At 37.8% G+C, this 15,257-nt stretch overlaps 1 protein-coding gene across 28 annotated transcripts in view; it reads left to right on the forward strand.

Annotated features, from left to right (window-relative positions):
• rbfox1 (RNA binding fox-1 homolog 1) overlaps positions 1–15,257 on the forward strand; it is a 2,011,452-nt gene that overhangs the window by 1,310,337 nt on the left and 685,858 nt on the right. The window contains exon 1 of one of the 28 annotated variants that reach the window (XM_059654026.1): positions 12,927–13,089. The exons of the other annotated variants lie outside the window; for them this stretch is intronic. The gene's annotated coding sequence lies outside the window, so the exon portion shown is untranslated. Of the gene's footprint in view, positions 1–12,926; positions 13,090–15,257 lie in introns of those variants that run through there. 28 annotated transcript variants of the gene reach the window in all.

Raw genomic sequence — 15,257 nt, forward strand, 5'->3', positions numbered from 1 at the left:
CATAGTTATCAGTTCTTTATGGTTATGTTATGATCTGAGCCATCTTAAAGTGAAAGTGAAATACATGTGATGCAGCAGGGGAGTCAGGCCTGGAAGGTACTACACGTTCAATGGAGACATTTAAGAGTGTATTAGAATGTTAATTACGTGGAAATCATGGTCAGAATTGTGAGAAAAGGTAGGACAATAGCTGCTTGTTCAGAGAGTTGATGTTGAAAGTTTTTGAGAAGGTTTGTAGCTCAGGTTGTGGATGAGGTGTAGACTTGCTCGCCGAGCCAGTGTGTTTGGATGCAGACGTTTTTGTCACCATGTGAGGCAACATCATCAGTGCGCCTCCAGTGAAGCGTTGGTGTTCTGTCCCACTTGTAATTTATATGCCTCGGTTTGCTGAGGTGGTTGGTATCACTTCCGGTTCTGTTTTTCAGTGGTTTGTATGTCGGGTCCAGTTCAGTGTGTTTATTGACAGAGTTCTGGTTGGAATGCCAAGCCTCCAGGAATATCCTGGCATGTCTCAGTTTGGCTTGTGCTATGATGGATGTGATGTCCTAGTTGAATTGGTGTCCTTCTTTATCCATGTGTATTGAGACCAGTGAGAATTGGTCATCTCTCTTTTTTTTGGCCAGTTAATGTTTGTGTATATTGCCAGTTTTGTTGCAGTTTGGCCTAGATAATGTTATTCACAGTCCTTGCATAGTATTTTATACATTGCGATAGTTGTATTGGTTGTGGGTTTGGGATCTTTTATGTTCGTTAGTAGCTATCGTAGGGTTGATGTTGATACCTAGGTTTCTGAGTAGTCTTGTGGTCATCCCCATGTCTCTGATGTCAGTTTTGAGTTGATGGCAGAATGACCTGCTTCTACGCTGTAACAGTTCTGTGATCTGCTTTGAGAAAGGGACTGGTTTATTTGACTAGACTGGGGTTGAACTTTACTAGAGATGTCATGTTTGTTGCATTTCATTGGTGGATTTCTCTGCAGGAACCCAAGCAATTTATGTTATCTTTGCGCTGTTTCATTTTTTTCTGTGTACTACACCCTTTGTGATATCTCGGCCATTATATCTTCCCACTCACCATGGGTAGAGGGACTGCCCACCGCTGGGACCTCCTGGGATTCCTGGTGCCAGTGCCATCTTTAGAGCTCAGCTGTGTACCCGGTCAAGTCTGCAGCCACCTTTTATATTTAACCTTATTTGTCCTGGACAAGTCACACAGAGGGGATAATAAAGTGTGAAGCTGCATGAACACAGCAGGCCAAGCAGCATCTCAGGAGCACAAAAGCTGACGTTTCGGGCCTAGACCCTTCATCAGAGAGGAGGATGGGGTGAGGGCTCTGGAATAAATAGGGAGAGAGGGGGAGGCGGACCGAAGATGAAGAGAAAAGAAGATAGGTGGAGAGGAGAGTATAGATGGGGAGGTAGGGAGGGGATAGGTCAGTCCAGGGAAGACGGACAGGTCAAGGAGGTGGGATGAGGTTAGTAGGTAGGAGATGGAGGTGCGGCTTGGGGTGGGAGGAAGGGATGGGTGAGAGGAAGAACCGGTTAGGGAGGCAGAGACAGGCTGGGCTGGATTTGTGATGCAGTGGGGGGGGGGGGGGGGAGGGAGGGGCATCACACAGAGGGGAATTGGCATCTCGCTTTGCCAGTAGGGCCCTCAAGCTCCTGGGTGACATGTGTGCGCTGAGATGTTGGTGACTGATGGAGACGTGGAAGAACAAGTGGTGAGTTGGAGTCACCAGGCTACCACTGACTTTCCTATTGGGAATCATCACCATTTATTTTCCATCCGGAGAGTGGGAGAATGGAAAACTGCATATCATATTGAGGTGAGCTGTTGGAATAATGTTGTTAGTCATGCAAATAGGCCTTTTAGCCACGTCTAGCAAGAATCACATGGTAACGTTCAACACTTGGTTGGAAATGAAACCATTTGCTCTCGACAGCAGGAGACCCCTTGCTGCTGATCATACACAGTTCTTTCAATTTTCTCACTAATGTTGCTGTCGTTCAGGGGCTAGGAAGAATCTGCCTTGTGTGAATTCAAATGCAGTCCTGTTTTAGGCCTCAAGAATAATTTGCTGTTCTTATAGATTGGAATATGAATTTTATCACTCATCTGATGTATTATTGTTGGAATTTAGAGGACAAGGAATTCACTTTGAAAAATGTGAATCTTGACTATGGACTTGTGAGCAGATTATGAGCTGAAATTTTATGTTTGAAGTGGGTAGAGGGAATGAGGAAGTTTCCGGGTTCAGTGCACCCATCTTGGGAGAAAGTTCCTGAGGAGATGTGATTTATGTTGCAGGAGCAGGAAGTGAAGTGGTGAACCATGCTGAGTAAAAATGTCTGCCCTGATTCTCTGGGACTAAGTTTCAGCTGTTTTATTCAATAGTAGGCCCTTGCCTCTCATATCACCACCTATTCCCTTGTGCGCTATCCGTAACAACTAATGTAAATCCATCCACTCATCCCCAAAGCATGCATACTGTCCATGCAAGCGAATGCTTCTCTCCACCTACCTCCAGTCGTCCCTCAGACCCTTCATGCCAAAGCATAGCACTGCCATGCCAATTCACCCGATGTGCACTCTGCACAGAACAGTCAATCATGTAATAATAATGGTAAATGGGAAATGGCTTAGAAAAATGCAAAAGCATGTATTGTGTCCTTTTGGCTGAGAGCCCAGGCTTCCATTTGCTTGTTGAAACAAATACAAAGAAAAATATTGCTCAATCGATACTTTTTCTTTGTTATTTTTATCTATTTCATTAAATGATGCATTATTTTCTAAAACAAAATAAAGATGTCAGGTGCTTCTATGTTTTGCTACCAGCAAGTTGAAGTTCCAGTTGACACCCATGGGGTTGTAGGAAGTGCGGTTATTTAAGAAATTTAGAAATGGTTTGTTGTAATAATATTTTCCACAAGGGTCATTGTTACTATAGGCTTCATTGGCTCTTCACATGGGATGAGGAGCCATTGTGAGTCGGGGGGTGGTCATGAGGTAGGACAGAGGATGTGTACAGTGCTATTTGCATGAATGCAGTCATTAGTTCGTATGGGGTGGCATTGATGAGACTTTCTGGAAGTTTTCTTTGTAAAAACCTCTGAATCCAAATTATGTCTCATGACTCCTCAGGTGTCGTGAGCTGTTAATCATCCTGAACTTGGCTGAACACCTTAAAAATTGCAGGCTGTCAGGGGATGCCTATGCTTGCATTAGAACCAACAAGTTTAGGTGTGTCGAGCGCAGGCTTGCTGTCTGCACCTTTCTCATTCACTGTCAAAAATGAGGAACACCAGGACCAGGGGAGAGAATTCTGAATTTGGTACCTAGTTGGTCATCATATCTAGTTTTACAGTTATATGTCTGAGGCAGCCACTAAAATATTACATTGTAAAGCCATTGTGCTAACATGTATCCTGCAAGTGTGGATGTGTTCTCTTTATCCATGAAGGATATAATAACATTTCCTACCATTTAAAAATAAAAGCAATTCTACTGTCATGTTTATTAACCGTTGGCATCACCAGTGTTTTAATTTTATAGATGTTTGCCAAATGCGATCAGGTTAATCAGTTCTGTGTTATTTGTGAATGTGACTTACAAGAAGCATCTCTTTACTATCCAAAATAGAGCTATGTTGTATCGAATACACACATTTTAAAAAAGAGATTTTTCAAATCCTACAAAGGATGCACATTCAAATGCCAGCTCTTGACTGAAGCTCATAACCTATTCCTATCGACCCCTCCCCTTCTCAAACAAATCCATTATTTTCTGTGGAAACTGTTTTGAATTCTGTCAAATATATGCAATAGTCACTGAATCTGCAATGCAACTGTTAGCCTGCAAGCTTTTAAATAGCCTGAACTTTGCAACGAGAAAGAAAACAGACAGGGTGATGTGTTATTAGCTGATGATTTCACCAGTAAATTACAGTTTTCCTGCATAACGTTGTTGATTTGCGCTGTGTTACTTGGTGAAAATACTATGAACTCTGTGAAAATAGTGATGAAAAGCAATGCAATTTATTAAAGGCAACCCCAAAAAAATGCAATTAACGTGCTATCAAGCAAACCTGGCACAATGATATAAATAAAGTCAACAATAAATTAAGGTAATTTCCTTCAGCCTGAATTATCTATTTGCCAGGTTCTCAAGAGTCATTTGTGAAGGTACCTTTATACATGTTAGCTTTCGATGCATTCATCACCTGTTGAAAAATAATGTAATTTGATGCTCTACTATTCAACAAAACAAAAGAAAACACGCATCATAAATATCAGGACAACACAAGTGATTCATGATTTTGATTCTATTTAAAAGAGGAAAAAGTAATAAGTTGGTTACAGCATCTTCTGTCAAATGAAATGTGTGATGTGCAAGTGGGATTTAAGATGCCTTTAAAATCTAGACTGTTTAGTTCAGTACACATTCCTCTGAAGTCAAGATGCTACAATCCTGCTGAAGTAAGTTGGAACCTTTCTTGTAAGTTTCTCTTGCAGCATCCCCAAAAATAAATTGCTACCGAGGGATGTTTCATGTTTTCTCTGTTATAGAAGGACCCCCCTTATAATGAAGACTGTACAGTTGTCAAAATTCACTAGCTGGCATGTTATGCAATGACAAAAATAAGTGTGGATATCAGCGTGTCCCATCCTTTACTTGAGGACAGAATTTCTGGTTGATTTGTTTATAAATGCAAGTTACTTCAGTTCTTTTTAGCTAGTTGGCAGTAACCCAAGTTATAGTTCTTTGACTTTTCATGTTGCAATTTTGTTGAAATAAAAATCAGAATTAGGAGACTTCAAAACATTTGGTTTTGATTTTCCTACTATTTTGAGCATATTAGTGTCTTCCATTTCATGACAGTTAAAAGCATTTCCCATGTCTTACTGGAATTAGAATGTAACCTTAACTAAACCTGCTGACCACAAATACTGTATCAGTTCCATTTCCACCATCAACTGGAAAATTGCAAGTAATACTTCTTACTTTTGACAATATAATTGATTTTCCATTGATTTACTTGGCATCTGATGTTATCCTAATTCTATTATTGAGCTTAATGCCAGATATTGTCAGAATATTTTTTAAAAAGAGAAGAATGAAAACAGGCGTCTTGTTAGGAAAATGAGATTGGCAGTGTTCCTCCTTTCCTTGAAATTGCTTGAGCATAGCGATAGCATCCAAGATATCAACTGTATCTCTACATCATTTTCAAATCTGTTATTAATTTTATTTTTATTCACGATTACTGTGAAGCCATAGCGTGGATTATTCAGTGCTGCCTTTTGTTCTGTAAATGTGTGTGCTCTGAGGTCATGTGTACAAGTCTCACTAACTGAAGAATTTATATTGAAGATCATAACATGGGTGTTACTGCTTAGTGAATTGTTTCTGTCATCTATATTTGCAAAAGGTCACCACCTCAGATTGTGAATCAAATCTGGAGCAACTCACAACTGCAAGCGTATATTTTTCGCATCAGAAAATTTTTATTGCTTTAAGCAAAATGGTGATAGTTTTGTTTGTCAACCATCACAATCCATGTTTTTGGTCCTTTTTATTTTTGGGTTAATTCAGCCCGTTGGTCGAGCAAATAGTATTTTGGATTATGCGAGTGTTGTCATCTTTGTTTTTCTTGTATCTGAATAATATATGTTATTGCTATGGTAAATGTTGAAGTGTATGCTTGCCTGCCTGTAGTGGCTAATTAACTGATGATAACAAGGCATAGATGCCCTCTTTCTTTTCACAGGCAATCATATACATGACAGTTCTTTTATCTCCATTCAAAATTGACATGCCTCTCGACCCTCCTCTCTTTGCAATTTGTGTGTTGGCGTGTGATGATGTCTTTACAAGAATGTTAATTTTTTTGTGGCATGTAACCAGATATAATTGACTCCATGGACTCCAAAAGAATAACACTACATGTGACGAGTAGATTAGCCAGGACCTTTTACCTTTTCCATTGAAAACTGAGCAGCCTCTTTTGAGGCTTTCAGAAAACTATTTTGATCACTTATTTTTGAACAATGTATCTAGCAATCTTCAAAGTAGTGAAATTAATTTTCCCTTTACCCTGAAAACTTCCCATGATGTCCGTATATTGTTTCTTTTTAAAATAGCATTGTTCTAAGTTGTTTCGAAACATTGACTAGTTGAGACAAATATTAAAACTAAGGCATTACACATTTTAAATTATTGCAATATATTAGTCGTAAGTTGACAAAATACACTGTCTGTAAGCAGATTGTTTCCTTTTTTGGGATGTCTCAAAATAGATACACTTTTAAACAGATGCAAATTACACCAGATTAATTTATCAGGTGATTCTTTAATCTGTGGCCTTAATAAAATTGCTTTTCATAATGTTCTGAATTAATTGTTTGTTATTACAATGCTTAACCTATTCTATTTCCCACGGCTTTTTAAAAATATAAAAGTATCAAAATGTAACATAATGTAACAAATGTTAAATGTTATTGAAAAAAATACGTAAATATATTGAGGGGCTACATTGTCCAAGCAATATGTTAAAAATCCTGTCTAAAAAATTAAATGACCTCTCCAGCTTCAGAAATCTGTTGAATAAGCTCAAATTCTCAATTTGTTTAATGTGTGTTCATAAATCTATCAAGATTTATGAAAAAAAACAGAAAAGTGTTACTATTAAGTGTGCAGGTTACTGCATCTACATAAATTGTTTCACAAAATCTTGAAATGTTCAGTCCATTCATAGTATGATTTCCCAGACTACCTATTTTTACTGCAAGTAAAGAAGCCAGGTTATTTGAAAGGATGGCATTTTTGTAAATGATGTAAGTACATCAATCATTTAAATATTGAACTGTAATCTAGTATAAATGTCTAATATAAATGCATTCTTGTAGTGTGTGTTATCACTAATTGGGTTTCGAAAGTCTTTGTTTTTCCCACTTAATTTGACGAAATATTAAATAAGTTATTCTTTAGCTGTCTTAGTGTTGAACTTCTCCTTAAGGAATGAATTAAGCTTATCCACATGGAGAGAAGCAAAGCATGCTGTCTGAAGATAAACAAAGAAACTTAATTTGTATAAAATAATGAATTCTCCAGAATTTGTCCTGCCATGTTCTCCATTTGACGATAAATAAGCATGATCAGAAAATTAGAATTAGGACTGAAATTTACCTTCTTCCTATAATTTTGACAGTATTTAATTAGAAAATGCAAAAAACTAATTTGTGCAACAGGATGATGGAAAATATTCTTTGTCATGGCAGTGAACTCTCTTCATCAACAGTCAAAGCAAAAATAATGATTGAATAATCTATGTCGAGACATTTCATGTTACCCCTGTTCTGGTCTTTAAATGGTCCAAGCTTTTTCTGCAATCCCTTCCCTTGGGAATGGTGAATAATTTATTATTTGTGGCTTTCAGTTGCAGGTAATGATAATTTTCCTGATTTAAGACTTAATAGAATTTGTTTTTTTCTGCTGCCTAGATCAGCTATGCCTGCTCTTGGATAAATACTCTAATTGGTGTGCGACATAGTCATGTAAAACTACATGGCACAATTTAAATCATCCTTTATATGTCTAAAGATATTTTCCCTTGTAAGTCTTAAGATGTATAATGCATGGATTGTAACACTGATATCTTAAAGGCTAAACCTGCAATCATTCTCCTTAGAGGATATTCCCATATCTCCATGTACAATTACTTTGCCTGGTGCCGTTTGAAATAAGTATTAAATATATCAGCATAATGTGGGAAATTTTTAATGACTGTTTAAAATTTTTATTATGCTGTGTCAAACATTTACCAGAAGTAAATGACTCAACTGAATAAGAAAATAACGTATTGAATAACTACACATTTGGCCTCAACATTTGAACACATACCAGCTATTCTCTTTTCAATTTTCTCTTGTTTAATGGTATACTATTATGACGTTATGATATATGACATTAGTGTTTTGAATTGAGATTCTATGAAAATCTTTCACATCTTTTTGAACCTATTGGTTTTCTGTGTACAAATCACTAATGAAGCTATTTGTCAAAAGTAATTGGTGGCAATAAAAAGAATTTGGACTAGTTACTCCATTTGATAGCCAAAATTTGCATGAAATGTAGGTTTAGCACTGGCCCACTTACAGTTTATATATTGATATTGATGTAATGAAATAGCAGATTAAATGTAACAATTGCTCTATATCCAATAAGTTGGAAGTTTGATTTAACCTATTATCCATTGTATTTCTATTGACTTTTTTGAACATTAGTGGAATGAAATACAAAAATCTAATGAACTTTATGAATTATTTAAAATAATTTAATTTATTCAGTTCATTGAAAAACATTTTCTGTGCTGGAACACTGGAAGAATCACTTTGTTTTTTCGTCCTACTTCAGATGTATCAAACCAATTCTGATGAAAATTCCAAATAATTTGCTGATGTTTATCAAAGGGAATTAAAAAAAACACAAAGCATTGAGGTTCATTTTCCTATTTCTTTCCATCAATTGTTATAAGAATACTTTTGGTGTTGGGAGATTGCTGTTTCTCTTTTGCCTGACTAGGAAATGCTAAGCACCATAAGCATTGCAGATTCGAGAGATCAGCTACAGGACCTGATTGTACAAAGAAGGTAAATCGACCTGGTTCAAATGATAACAAGTTTCCTAATAGAGTTGCAAGGTTCAGTCATTCTTTCAAATAAATCATTTTGATGAGGACGGAAAAAGCCCATAAGTTAAATTGGAAATAGAAATATCAATAAGTAAATTAATCAGTTGTCATTTCTTGTTCAAGTATAAAACATTTAGGCCAAAGTCCACATGATGAATAATAATGTTGTTCCACACAATACATCCATGGCAGTTGATCAGCTGATATTTAAGGCAGGGTCCATGAATCCAAACTCAGGCTTCAATTTGGGTTAGAGGTTCTCACTGTGGGGAGATGGCCACTCTCCTGCGATTCCCCCTGAATTGCACTGCTGTACTCCTCATATTGCTTCTGGAAAAATGGTCCGGTAGTGAAAAGGTATTGTGGAATTGTCTGTCAGCCAGCTCTGCAAAACATTGTGAAATAAAACAATTGCCAGAAAAGCTCAGCAGTTAGCGTTTCGGGTCCGGTGACTCTTCCTCAGAACTGAGGACAGAACGGCAAAATATTGTGTCTACCTATCTCCGTTCCTGACTCCAGTGAGTGCTAACAGCCAGTCTTTAGTCTTTGTTCATGGAGAATATATATTACAATGTATTTTGCTAATCATTGATGCACTCTTGGCCTCAGGAAGTTATTTAAATTTGAGAGGTATATTTTAAGAAGTACAAAATAGTCACCTGGAAATCAATTAAAAATGAAGGATTTTTTTTGTATGTTTAGAAGTGGAAGGGCATGTAATTAGGTTGGGTATTGGAATAGCTGAATCCTGTCACCCTCTTCCCCCTCCAGCAGAATGATTATCAGGGCTGGAAGATCCACAGTTGACCTTCCTGATCCATCATGAAATGAGCTGTTGAGTGATCAGTGAAGGACCAGTTAATAGCTTCATCACGGCTGGTATGGTGACATGAACGTGTCACCATGTGTCTTTTCTGACAGTGTGGCCAACTATCATGCTGGCCAAAGAAAGTGTCCTTCAAAAAGAGACTGGACATGAGGCAGGGGGTGTGAGAGAAAGCTGGTCCTCACTTTTGCTTCCAAACATGCCTGGTCCTCTTTGTCTTCTGACCTCTTACATGCGCAACACCCATTCCAGGCTTTCTCTAGAGGGGTCTGTGGCTGACTGCCCAATCAGATGACCAGTCTCCTCTTATTCAACAAGATTCTGCATGTCCTATTGATTCAGTATTGCATCTCAAAGGAATCTGTTAAACCTGCATCTTCTATCCATGAGTTAAAAATAACACACATATATAACAGCTAATTTCTGTCATTGTCAGTATTAGTGTGTTTGTCATTATTCCCTGTTCTGAAGTGACTTGTATAATCTGCAAAGAGATGGGAATCAAAGAATGTGACATCTCCTGTTGTTTACTAATGTGGAACACATCAACTCTGCAGATTGTTTAGCCATTCAGTTGGACGACTGTGAGATGTTATGGTCTTTGTTAAATCAGACTTTGTTAACTTGTTGGACTCTGCAAATGGTTGCACTAAAATCTACCACTTGTTTGCAAGGGGAATCAAGTGGAAAAAGTAAGCAAGATTTATTACAGTTGTGTAGGATCATGGTGATTATCACATTTGAAGTACTGTGTATAGTTTTAGTCTCCTTGCTTAACAAAGGGTATGTACAATTGCATTTCAAAAACAGTTCACATTCTTGGATGAAGGGATTGCCTTGTGAGGAAAGGTTGGATAAGGGGAGCCGATATTCATTGAAGTTTTGAAGACTAGAGATGATCTTGTATAAGGTGATAATGCTAATGGACAGGGTGGGTTTGAAAGGATGTTTTACCTGGCGCAAGATATTAAAACCAGCAGATACAGTTCAAAAGTAAGTGGTCTATTTAAGATGGAGATGGGGAGAATTTTCTGTTCAAAGTGTTAGCCAGGGAAGAAAAATCTGTGTACTAAAAACAGTGGAGGCAAGGCCCTTGAATATTTTTAAGGCCTATGTCAGATGCTTGATTAGGAGAAGGGGAAGTTAGTAGACAGGAAATGAGAGTTCAGGTCACAATCAGATTCATCGTGATTCTATCAGTTGGGATGGCAGGTCTGCAGGACTAAATGGCCTGCTACTCCTAAGTTATATGTTTACAGTATAATTGAAAATGAGAGCTCATGGATAGTTTGCTTGCTGTAATGTCTGACCTGCCTGAATATTGCTGTGTTTTGAGCCTTCAGTCGAATTACAGCTATTAAACAAAAAAAAGCAGAATAACACATGGAAGGAATCATTTTTGCATCCCCAATAAGTGTGACAGAAAATATAAAATCAAACTGAAAGGATGTTTTTCTGGTCAAAATAGATAACTTGATGCTAAAGTATTTATAAATTCTCCAGAGTAGGGCCTTGATTTTAAAGAATGCAACATGAGATTACTTTCTGGTCCAGTATCTGCATACTGATGACTTTTTTTTCCAACATCTAGCAGAATGCAGTCACTCTTTGCTCAATGTATATGGGTAATATCACTGGAGGAACTGACTTAGCCTAGGCTGATACTGTAAAAATTATTGAATTAGCAGAAATGCTCAATGTTACGTGAATATAGAAGGACCCTGAGCTGATGGCTGAATCCTTGGTTAGTTTTACAGAATCTCAGAATTATTACAGTACAGAAGGAGGCCATTCTGTTCTGCACTAACTCACTCAGTTTAGTTTCGTCAAATTGTCAGACTTCGTAACTCAGTCACCTCAAGCAATTTCATGTAATTTGTTTGAAAAGAGCAATTTAAAAAGACATATATCTGGAGCTCACTTTTTAATGTCAACTTTAAAACGATAGAAAGTAAATAATCTGGCACAGTATAGTATTTCATGTTTTGATATTCTATTCCATCTGAGTGTAATGTACACGGGACAGGATGGAATTGACCATCTTTCAAATTGAACAAAAAGCTTCTAAAATTCAGGAATGGGTATCAAAACATGTTTATTGATTTTCTTTGAAAGGCTTTGTTTTACTAAAATCCAATCCCATATATTATAGGCTCCATTATTCTGCTGGAGTTTGGTATGTAAAATCAATTCAATCCATAATAAAGGCGGCTGAATGACCAAACTTTGTTTGCTTCATATATGAAGCATCTACCTTTTGAAAGTGAAATGCCCATGGATGTAATTTAACAATAGAACATAGAACATAGAGCAATACAGCGCAGAACAGGCCCTTCGGCCCTCGATGTTGCGGCGACCTGTGAACTAATCCAAGCCCCTCCCCCTACACATCATCCATCTGCTTATCCAAGGACTGTTTAAATGCCCCAAATGTGGTGAGTTAACTCAGAATCATGTTTTGAAAAAAAGATAAATCTTGCAAAAGAGTCTTGATTTTTCAGTTAGAATTTATTTTTCAAATTAAACTTGAGCTGTTATGATGCTTAATGATCTAGTTCTAATATTTTGTTGAGAGACATTGCTTGTTAAGATATCTACATACTTCCTCTTCCTTAAGAAAGACAAGTCTCGTGTCAAATTACTCATTTGTTAGAGAGGTAACGTTAGCTTAATTTGACAATCTAATCGTAAATTTGCGCAATAAATTTCTATTCTTATATTCTCGTTGTACGAATGTAATCTCTAAGCCATTACAAAGTCCAAATTAAAGAAATATTTGCATTTGTAAAAAATATTTTAACCTATAGTTGAAGGAGAGAAATCTTTTTACCCTCGTCAGAGGGATGTTAGGTGAATTCCTCAGTTAAAAAACCTGAGTTTTCCTTTTTCAAAAAAAAAATTTTTCCATTATGTAGAAATGCCTGTTCTCCACCACCCACACAGTAAACCAAGTGCACTGTAAAATATATTCATTGTTACAGTACAGCAGGAATGGAGGATAGCAGTCATCAGTAATAAACTACAACAGTTGAAGGGAGACTGATGACATTACCTGCATTATTTAGGTTACCTTTTTCATGATAGTTGGGAAAATAGGTTGCAATTCGATTATGGTGTGATTTTGGGGGTGGAATTATTCATCGATCAGTGACCCTCTTGCAAGCAGTTCACATGAAAAGTCAACTCAAATAAAGTTTACAGTGTATTATTCAGACTGAATGCTGCTTCACTTTGCAATCGGGATTCTTCATTTTCTACATTTTGTAACTGCTTCCTAGTTATTTATATCTCAGGGTAAAAGGATTGGCTGGCTTATATTGGAAAGAGCTGAGTCAACCAATAGTGTATGTTCCCCACCCTTCTATAAGCTTCCATTGTAGCTGTGAGAAACAACATGATTAATGACAGTGAGGGAAGCTGGCTGCTGGATTGCTAATTTCTTATCCCTCTCTCCAAATACCCCTTGTGTATTTTGAAGTTTTATTTTTACATGGCTTTGGAGCAAATCACTTCCTATTCACTCCTTCTCGTGACTACCCAGCTCACATCTTGCAGGAACTAACAGTACAGTGGGGTGAGTTTGCTTTAAAGGCAAAAAAAATGCAGTTAGTGATGAGATCCTGTAATGGATTAAAATAAATTATTTTGACAGTATCGTAGTAAAAGAGACCTGATAAAGAAAATCAATGTATCATTTTTTTGGCAAGAAATTTTTGGCTGCTGATACAGTTCCATTTCAACTGAATGCTATGTTTCTTTTATACAAGCTAATAGAAATTGGCCCTTTAGAAACCTTGATTGCATGGAAGTGCACAAATTGCTGTAAAATGTGAGATAATGATATAATTGTAGAAGCTGTTTCTCCCCTTTTTAAAACTAGGGATTCCTTCTTCACAGCATTACTTTGTTTTGAAAATTATGTACTAAGTGGTAATACGATTAGAACATCCTTGTTTGAAGTGCATAAACAGAATTCATATAACATTTTTTCTCAAGTTAAAGCACTTCAAAGGCATTTTGTGAGTTAGATCACATTAAGTCTACTCCCTTTACAACTGCAATTTATACTGATATCACCTACTTTCTCTTGTCTCCATGCACTTTATTACAGTCCAGTTTTTGATTGGCATTCAAAATCACGCATTTCTACATATCGCTCTATGAACATGAAATAGGCATGGTTTATTGAAGACATGTTCCTTCAAAAATTCAAATTGATAAAACAATTTTGTTCTGTGTCGTGTTTCACAGGTTGTCTTTTAATTTCCAAGCTCTGTTTTCATGAATTTACCAGCCAAAGTAACAATGTGTAAAATTGTTCCTCATTGCTAAGAAACCAGGCTGTAAACCAGAAATTGCTGTGGAAATTGAAAAATAACAACAAATGGGATTGAATTGTTTATTTTAGTGTTCTCTCCACTGAGGCAGAGGTGTTGGGTTCAAACCCACTTGAAAGCCTTCAGTACATGAAGTAGTGCTGGATTTTTGGAGGTGTTGGATTTTTCAGATTAGATGGTGAACTGAGGAATTGTCTTCACAAGTAGATACAGAAGATTTGAAAGACCTGTTTGAAGACTGGCAAATGATTCCTCTGTTTTCTGGTCAACATTTATCTTTCAGCCAGTGCATATAATATAAAATCTGATCATCTGTATTGTTACAATTTGGGAACAATGCTTTGAAATCGACTGCCACATTTCTTACATAACCACAGTAAATAAACTTCAAGAGCACTTAATTGATGGTGAAGTTATTTGGGACTCTCAAGTTGTGAATACAGTATATGTGTATGAAGTCGAAGAATGTTAACTAATATGTGGCATTCAATTGAATGAATGATTTATTGTCACTTAAACACTATGATGAACAACACAGTCAAGTACGGTTGCCACATTCTGGCACCGTCTTGAATAGATTAGGATTTAAAAGAATAAAACAATATAGTTGAATGAGAATCCATCTCGGTTACACCACCTTTGCCAAGAGCCCTGAGCCAGCTGACCAAAGGCACCTGACACCTCTCCACCGCCTGTGGACCCACTAACGTTGGAGCCGCCACACTTCAAACACCATCTTTTCAACACTGGGCCCACTTTGCCGACATGCAGCCGATGCTGGGTCCCATGTTGGACCCACGCTGGCCCCACAATCAAGAGCCCTCGGCTCCACTGCAGCTGCTGCCTCACTGATAACCAAGAGTACCCAGCTCTGGGCGTGCTGCAGCCAGAGACCTGGATTCACTGAGGCTGCCACCTTGCCTACACCTGACGTACCCGCTCTGGGCATGTCAAACTGCCACCTCTCCAGCCGATGCCTCATGTCCTCGGTCCGGGCCTGTCACAACGAGGAGTCCCTGGCTCTGCAGCCAAGCCAGGCCACTGCCTTGGCAAGAGTCCTGCTGTGGCCACCCTCCTCTGCAATGTTGTCTTCTCTGCCGCTGCCAATAGGAAGCAGATGAAGAAAAAGAAAAGATGTAAAGTGCAAGAAAAGAGGGGAGGGAATGGACGGGCCCAGGGGTGCGAACACTGCCTACCTTGATGCTGCTGCCATGTTGCAATTCTTCCTTTAGTGAACCACAGGCCACGTGTGTATTTGAAGAACAAATTGCTTTAATGATTTTTCAATTACGAGCTGCTTTGAATTTTGTATGGTCTTAGTATATAAGTGAAATGCAGTTGCCTTTTTTTCGGTTTGATTTCCATGAGTTGCAAGCTCGTTGCACTTGTACACAATAAGCAGGCA

This window comes from Stegostoma tigrinum, chromosome 23 (genome assembly GCF_030684315.1).
Source record: "Stegostoma tigrinum isolate sSteTig4 chromosome 23, sSteTig4.hap1, whole genome shotgun sequence".
Classification (NCBI taxonomy): Eukaryota; Metazoa; Chordata; class Chondrichthyes; order Orectolobiformes; family Stegostomatidae; genus Stegostoma; species Stegostoma tigrinum.